The 9,261-nt window shown below is 30.3% G+C and overlaps 1 non-coding gene across 1 annotated transcript; it reads right to left on the reverse strand.

Annotated features, from left to right (window-relative positions):
• Positions 1-7,418: 7,418 nt before the first annotated feature.
• On the reverse strand, positions 7,419-7,537 carry LOC134832945 (5S ribosomal RNA). Its single transcript, XR_010162103.1, has one exon. It is a non-coding gene; the product is annotated as a 5S ribosomal RNA (ribosomal RNA).
• Between the last annotated feature and the right edge of the window lie 1,724 nt (positions 7,538-9,261).

Here is a 9,261-nt window from a genome sequence, read left to right on the forward strand (position 1 = left end):
TTGTTTCTCTCCTAAATTGGTAAAATAATCTCATCAAGCACACGTTACGGAATGGCGCACACAACACACTCTTTTTTGTCGAATTATGTTTTCAGCACTCTAAAAAATTAATTACTACATAAAGTGTGTGGGAAAAAAAATTTGGTTGGCATGTACCAAAAAAAAAAGAGAGATTTAATTGTTGACGTTAAACGAGCAACTGAGCCGTATTTAAATTCACTTTTTGGACATTTTACAAAATGATTTTTGATTTTTTGTTTTGAGGCAATTTCGTTTAATGAGAATTTTTTCCAGATTTTATTTAATTTTTTTTATAATTTTCTGTAAATTAATATTTGTTGCAGTTTTGAATAGTTTTAATAATTTTTGTTTAGGAATTTTTTAAATACTTAAAAATTTATATTTTTCTCGACTTTCACATTTTTCTTTAATTTTTACGGAATTTCTTTAAAAATTCACTCGTGCATTCAATATTCGATTAATTTTTTTTGTTTTGTTTCTCATCCTTCAAAAGCATAAATAGTGACGGATGGACACCATGACTGGCATGATATCGCATTTTTTCTCCAAAATCCATCGTATTACCGTAAAAACACTTTAACACATAATTTTTCATTCATAAAAAAAATATTTTTATTTTTGCGTTGTACTAAAATGTGTCAGAATTTATCGTTCTAAGTGGAAAAATTTAATTATTTTTTCGCCAAAATAATTACGAAGCAATTTTCTCTCCTTTCATAAAATGTTGTAAAAAAAATCATTAATCTCATTTTCCGTCTATCATAATTATTTATTATTATTAAAGACCACTTCCATTTTCTCTCTGCGACAAGCACTTTCGCGAGGAGAAGAGTAAGTAAGTAAAAGTAAAGTAGGTGTAATTAGCATGCTATTAGCATTCGTGCATTGATTTCCATTCCATGTTTAATTAATTAATGTTGATCGCAGAGTAAAAGTTTTATTTCGCAGGGAATTGGATTTGTCTTGTCAACGCATATCTCTTTTGATTTTATTACAAATTATCTTATTTTTTCACATTTTATTTGATTTTTGCAACTTTTTAATTTTTTTTTCTCTTTTATTTTCTTCTCATTTCCGTTTTTCATTTTATTTTATTTTACCTATATGATGCACGACTCTTCAATATTATTACATTAAAAAATTTCGATCACGTGCGAGATTTTTAATTTTTCTTGTCTTTCAGCTGCGAAACGACCGAACACGTCAAAGGTTCAAAATGAACTGAAAAGGATGTTGGACGAACGGAAAGGCGAATCTTGAACGAGGGATGTTGAATGAATATATAAAAGGACGAATGTGGTGTTGAGGGATGTTAAATAAGGGGAAAATGGCAGTTCATTCAAAGACGAAGGGAGAAAAGGATGATGAAAGAGGGTTACCATCACATAAAAAAGAAGCAGATTGTGAATGAGTCAAACGAAAATGAAATGAAAGTGAATGAATGAAAAAAGGAAATTCATCCCCACCCAAAATTCTTGTTCATTTTTTGGTATTCGAGCAAATTTGAGCGAAGGAGAAGAACAAATTTGAATTGACGGTGAAAAAATGCAAAAAAGAAGACCCGCTATTAAAGATGAAACTCTTATCGTCGCACAAATAAAATGATGACACACTTGAATAATGAAAATAAATGCTGCCTGAGCCAAAGTGTTTAACTTACCTCTTTTTCATTAATAACGTTACACTCTCGAGTGGAGTGGCGATTACGAAGAATGATTGACGTAATGATGGTTAATGTATCCAGCCTAGATAAGTGAATATACAAAAAAAGCGAGCACCTGAGCATTGCAGAATTTTAAAGCAGCAAAAGAACATGCGATAAGTGAAGTGCAGACAAGTGATGAAAGTCCATTGGGATTCCATGACGTAAAATATTGTGAGAATTATTTCGATTTTTTTTGCAAATATTTCTATTCTCGTTCTTCGCAACAGCAGCTTTGGGAAATTTATTTTTGATTTTTCTCAAAGTTTATACCAAAGTTTCTATTATTACATTATATATTTGCTTGTCATTGCAACTCGTTTTCGTGTTTCGTGTTCAGATATCCGCTCACAGCACATAAATTGAACATCCTGTTATCTCATTAAGTTTTGCAAAATTTAGTTTGCCAGGGTAGGTAAATAATATTTGATAAAATTATTGTTCCTGTTTCACCTGAAAATTATTAGATTTTATTACTCGGAGCTCATGTGTTGTTAATTTAATTAATGAACTTTGGAGCAGTTCGTGTTGCTTTTACATAATGAGCGAAAAATAACAATTTATTTACGCATTAAAAGCATGTCAGCATGATTTCACGTTCCGCTCAAAAACACGATTTAATATTTGAGAAAATTTTCACAATTTTCGCCAAAATGATCCGAATATGCGCTTCAATAGCTGCTTGCGAATCAATCTTGTCAATTATGACAGAAATATATCAGACAGATTTCACGAAAAGCCATAACGGTCAGCATATCAAGCGAATGTCGATAGGCAGATTCTCACGATAGATTTAAATAATTGTACGGACAAAGAGAATTGTATTACAAAGGGGAGAATTTGTTTTCGGATTGACGCATTTCAGGATGTTTTATCGAAAAATTTCTCTTTGTTTTTCGTGATATTGGACGTTTTAATAGCAGAGTAAGAGAAAAATGTGTGGAACGTGAAAAATCACGTTTTTAGCTGTTCTGACGTAATAGTTGGCTTGCAGGCATACGGTGAAAAATGATGTGAAAAGGATAATTTATATAAAATTTTCATCCAATTTCCGCATTTTCGTATCCGAGTTGAATATTTTCAACTTTTTGTCATTTAAAATTTTCTTCAATTGTTTTTATTTTAAAGAAAAAATAAATTATGGAAATGTTGACTTTGAAAGACAATGTCAACTTTCTCTAGAAACGGGTTTTAACTTACTATGAAAGTACGAGAAACTCGACAGAAAATGCCACAATTTTTTTATTTTGCTGAAAACATATTTTTCTTGTTATTTTGTCATATTTTCCACTTTCAACTAAAAAATGGAAAAAACTTGGAACCATTAAAGAGACAAATTTTTGAGATTTCTGGGCTCAATTTAAAATCTTCTAATCATGTTTCTCATTTTTTTTCACATTTTTGGATCTGAAACTAGTGAAAATGACAAAATAACAAGAAAAATACATTTTCAGCAAAATCAGTTTGACATTTTTAGACGTACTTCTCATACTTTCTTTAATATTTCATTTTCCGTCCGTTAAACATATGCAAGTTATCAAGTTTACCAGTCAAAAAAGTGATTTTTACTATGTAATCCTAAGTATATTGTCCGAACACTCCTAAGTAGTGTGAAATCCTTTAATAGTTTCTAACAGACCTTTGTCATCAAATTATCTGCAATCTGGGTCCCTAAATGCCAACTTAGAATAAAAATCTTTTTTAAATAAACTCCCATCAATGTAACTCTTTTTCCTTTTTTTCTAATAATAATCCTAGATGATTTATAGGGAAAAAAATTCTATAAAAAACAAAATCCCAAAAAAAAGTTGCCAATAGCGAATTCCATCAAATTCAGGTCAAGAAAATTGTTTATTTAAAAAAAAAGGAAATGGGCAACAAGCTATTCAAATATTTTGACTTCCTAGGCAATTTAATTTTTTTATCGAAAAATGATTCAATTACTTAAAAAATTAGGTTAGTGAGAGTCCTTGAACTCACCATAAGAGCACTTTACAATTTCGTGTACTTGTTAAAAAAAATGTCCCAAATGTAATTGAATCAAGATAAGAAGACCTCTTCACGGACTTGAGATGTGCCTAACGCAGCACAGCTAACTAATAAAATTGTTTTAAAAATTTTGCTGCTTCTCTCTGTCTATAAAAGTAAATAGTGCAAGTTGTTGAAAAAACCAGTTCTTAGATAAAAATGTCCAAAGATGCACTTTGTTTTGACTGGATATTCTAGTTCCGATGTTACATTTATTTTTATCATCTTTTTCTTGTGTGCCACATCTGTTTGGCAGTTAAAATACAGGATGTACGGATACCAGTTGTTTGCCGCAAGTAAATGATGACAAATGTGTGTTAGTGTTTAGAACGTCGTACAATGAAAGGGAAAACAACAACGGAAAAAAATATATGAGAATGTAACGTCTTTTATTGCTGCCCCTACGGACGAAAAACGGGTGAGTTTGATCCCTTGAGTTAAGGCATCTGATTGACTCCTAAGGGGAATTACATAGAGCCTCTAAGGAGTCAATCTGATGCCATAACAAAATCAGCTTTATCGCCAAGTGGGTCAATTGAAAATCCGTTTTTGGGTTAAGAGATTAGTTAAATCTCTTAAGAGCTTCACTCTAATAACAAAAGAATGAATTTAACCTCTTAAGACCTAAATGATCCAACTTTATGATAAACGTTTTATGTATTAGTGAAACAATTAGTCTATAATTAATGTGATCCTCTGTTTGAGTAGCCTGATTCTTTGCTGTCATTAATTTTTTAATACGAAATAAAAAACGAAACGATAAATATTTCCTCTAACGATTATTTATTTCTTTTTCTTGTACTTTACCTGTTGACAATAAAACACAATAATTATCTAACTGCCCTAAATAAAATTGTTTTTATGACTTTATCAATGAGAATGCCCATGGAAGAGATCTACGTCTTGTGAACGACATACTGTCATGAATACGTTCTGTGAACGATAGTTTCACACAAGGTGCGCGTGGCTTACAGCTCCAGTTTAAGATTTCTTCGTCGCGAATGAGACCTGCATAGACATACTGAGAAAAATCAAGATTTGGGAACAATATGTTATTGAAATCTCTAATGTGATTTAAAGCCTAATGTGATTTTAAAGATTTTAAAAATTATTAAAAAATAAATGAGTAACAAGAAAAATTAAGCAACAAAAAGGTGTCATATTTTAGTGGTATATTTAATATGATTTCAAAACCAAATTGAAGAAAAGAGCTAATGACATATAAGAACGAAGGTGTCTTCTCTATATCTCTCTTCACTTGTCTCAATTTTAAAGAAATCAGATTGACCTTTTTAAGTAGGGTTTAAAATCCATCACAACTGAGTGGTCAAGCTAACACCTTGAGGGATCAATCTCAACCGTTTTTTGTCCGTAGGGTCTTCTTTCTGTCTATTCGATCATTTATTTCATTCAATGTGCGGGTACAGTGGTATTAGTTGTTGCGGGTTTCTTTATCACTAGCAAAGCTTCACAATAAGACCGTATCACTTGATTGATTGACACCGAAGTTTTAGAAATGTCACTCAAATGCCGAGAAATTCTTTGTTCGCATCGAAAATCCATCAAATGGCAATTTGTTAGAAAAAGGAGAAAAAGAACATTTTTCGGTCCAAGATTGGAAATTTTTGTGGCAGAATAGTGAATACTTTTTTGGTTTTGACAAAAGTTTTCGCCGCGTAACAACGGGTGGCGTGACATAACGTGTTACTTCGACGATGTCGTAAAACTTTTCGAACTTTTTGTCCATTATGCCACATTAGACATCTATTGTTGTCTATCTTTTTGCCATGTTGAACCGCCCTTGGATGTGCACTGGAGCAAGGAATTTTTAACAAATGTTGTTTCCGGTTAGGTACTTGAAAAAACAACAGAAAAGAAAGGAAAATCTCAACCATGTTGCGTTTAATGAGGATAAATTTTTAACAAGCACAAGTTTTTTAACGATCTTCGAGAGAGTTGAGCCGAATTTATTTATGTAATAGAAAAAAAAAGTTGCGCCATTTATTTACCAACAAAAAAAAACACACAAGGCAGCTAATTAACCCGTCCGCCCCCAATCGTAAAAATATGAACTGTTTAATTATTTATCCTGGCAAGCAATTCTGGCAACTGCCAACGAGGATTTACTTTCGGTATGTGAAATGTAATTTTATCTCTTTAAGCCAACAACAACAAAAAAAAAACTCATCAACAACTAAAATTTTCAGCAACAAAATGAAATAATAATTTATATGGTTTCACAGCTTTTCTCGGAAGAGTTACAAGGGAGTTTCACTTTAATATAATAGAATTTGTTTTTTTATTCCAAATTGTAAACAAAAACAAAGTTTAACAGTTTAAATAAAAAAAACAATCATATTTTTAATTACTTTCTCAACTTTTTATTTTTTTTTACAACTTTTCTGAAAAATTTTATGTCATAAATATAAAATATGTAGATTTTTTTCGTATAAATAGCAAAATTTTTCAATTTGGAGTAGGACAATTGATTAAAGTTTAACAAATAAAATAAATTAAAAATTGTAAAAAAACGTCAAAACTTTATTTAAAAAATAGTTAGATGTCTCGCAGCAAATTTTCTATTTTTTCTAATTTTATCAACAACAATCTCAGGTGTGGATGAAAAAATCGATAATTATACTCTTAGAGACGAATATTTCAAAAATTACTTATCATTATTCTTCTTTTTTTTAGATGTTGAAACAATGGAAACAACGGAAAATTTTTTTGTACCGATCCGATCCGTTTTTATTCAATTTGGATGATTTATTAATTTTTCTTTTTTTGGGCCATGTACCTACTTCACTTTATCTTGTTAAGAGATTAATGTTGTTATTACCTTTTCTAAAGTAGAAACGACCTCCAAGACGAAATATTGTGATTACAATTCAATAACAGTAAGAAATTGTTTGTTATGAAAACAAAAGGATTCGAGCACCAGATGGTCCATTATTGCTCATTTATTGACCAAATTACCAGTTGACCTAGCATTAGGTTCACCTCAAGTCCTCAAGTTTTAATCAAATGCGGTAGAAAAAAGTTTTTCTTAAGGCTGCAACGACGGGACAACTTTTGAAAACTCATTTTAAATATTGGCTGCCCTAATATTGACGTTCTCTCACACAAAAACAAACAAACAAAGTTCGTCTCTTTCAATCGTCGGGATCGCTATGAATGTCAAAGTTCATCTAATAAATCAAATACTTTATGATTCCTCAGGGAATTCTGACGATTACGTCTGGGAAAGTTTGTTTGTGTTTATAATTAAGTAACCTTTTGTGTATGTAGCTCGATTTGATATGCTAAATCGGTCGTCTGTCCCTTATATTTTGTGCCGTTTTAATTGAATTGCTCTCTTGTTTGACGATACCATGATAGGCAAATATCCCAAATGCGAAGATAAGCAAGACAAAAACTGTCTTTATCAGAATTTCTCGTCTTTGTAAAATGACTGTTAAGGCAAGTGCAATTCCGAAAATGATTTTCACATTTCATCCATTGTAATTTTTTTGAAAAATCACAAGTGAGAATAATAAAGTTGGCAATTTTTAGGTTTTTTAAGTTTCATTTTACCTGCATTCGAAGAAAAAGAATGCGGTATTATGCTGGAGATTATTAAAAAATATTTTCAAAAAAAATTAAAAATTTCTTAAAAATAAAAAAAAAATGCCAACGACACGCGGCGTTCCCAAGCGGTCACCCATCCAAGTACTAACCACGCCCGATGTTGCTTAACTTCGGTGATCGGACGAGAACCGGTGTTTTCAACATGGTATGGACGTTGACAATATCAATAGAGATAAGTTTCGTACTCATTCATGCAAAATCATCAAAAATTGTATGAAAATCTAAAAATAAATATATTTTAATTTTCTGTACATGAATCCACATCATTAGACAAAATTTTCAAAAATTTTTAATTTTTTTTTTTAAATAAATTTAAGCCAACTTTTTTTTTAGATTTTTCGCAAGTTTTGATTTTTTATCGAGATTTAAAAGACTAAATTTTAAAATTTATTTTCTTTTGTGGCAAAGCTTGAAATATAAATTTTTTAATTGCAATTTGAATAATTTGCATAAATAACTTGAAGTTAGAGCAAATTTTATTTTTAAAAATTAACTGCAAAAATATTGAAAATTAATCAAAAATCTGTAAATTAATTATTAAAATTTTGGATTCCTAAATAACGCGAAACATTTTTTAAAATTGTAGTTCCTTTCCCAATTAATATTCTGTTTGTGACATACAAAAAACCAGGCGTTCCATTCATGCTGTGCCAAATACTTCGGGAACTTCTTTCAAACCAATAATTACCAAATTTACACAGAATACCGCAAAAACAAACACACTCGTCGAAAGTAATTCTCTGCATCGCAAACGAAGACGCTGTTAATGGCAAACATTACTCCGACACACCTTCTTCTTGTCACATCAATCGTAATTCATGAACTAGTCTGCATGTGTGTTTGTGGTTCGTTTGTCTTACACATTAATTTATTCATTCAACTTCTTTTCGTTTTTTTGCATTAATTCTCTTCCTTTACACATTTGCAATCAGTTAAAATCTTCTTCACTTTGTAATCATAGCATTTTCCAACGAGTTGCTTCACGATAGAATTTAACGACTGATTCGTGCTTTTTGCTTCGTTCGTTTGTTCGTGCGTTCTGAGTGATCAAACAACTGATCGCGATCGTTGCCGGTGTGGCAACTGATAAAGTACGCACTTCATTCGGGTACTTCGGATTATTCTTTCCTTCATTTCCTTGTGTTTCGTGCTGTTTGCGTGCTTGGTGCTACGCCGCGACAGAGTATAAAAGAGCTGGTAGGCCAGCAGAACGACAATAGTTTTTCTTCAACTCCAGCATGGGACGGACAATAACATAAAAAGTGGATTACAAGTGAATAAAAAAAATAATAAAATAAATAAAAGTTGTGGACTTGTGAAAAAAAAAATAAAATACATACAGCAGGATTACTTCTTGGATTATTACCACATCAGCAAACAACATCTGTGGATTAAAAAAAAATATTTGTAAAAAAAAGAAATAATATTGGTTAGTGAAAAAAATTAATTAATTAAAAAAATTGAGAATTAAAAGGTTCTCAAAAAAAATTTAAAAAAAATTATTTAAAAAGAAATAATTACAAAATGAGGAATTGAAAAATTAAAAATTAAAAAAATGAGGAGTTGAAAAAAATTGAGAATTAAAAGGTTCTGAAAAAAAATGAATTAAAAGAAATCTGTAAAAAAATATTTAAAAAGAAATAATTATAAAAAAATTCTGAAATAAATATTAATTTACATTAATTACATAATTATTAAAAAAATTTAAAAATAAATATTTATGAAAAAAAAAATTAAATCGATAAAGATTTATAGCGATATTATGCATGATAATCAAAAAACATTAATTCTACAACAATTGTGCGAATTTCTTCCTATGCAATTACCAGTGCTGTAATACTAATAAATTTGTAATAAAGTTGTTATAAAAACCTTGATAAGAG

Source organism: Culicoides brevitarsis, chromosome 2 (genome assembly GCF_036172545.1).
Source record: "Culicoides brevitarsis isolate CSIRO-B50_1 chromosome 2, AGI_CSIRO_Cbre_v1, whole genome shotgun sequence".
NCBI classification, from domain to species: Eukaryota; Metazoa; Arthropoda; class Insecta; order Diptera; family Ceratopogonidae; genus Culicoides; species Culicoides brevitarsis.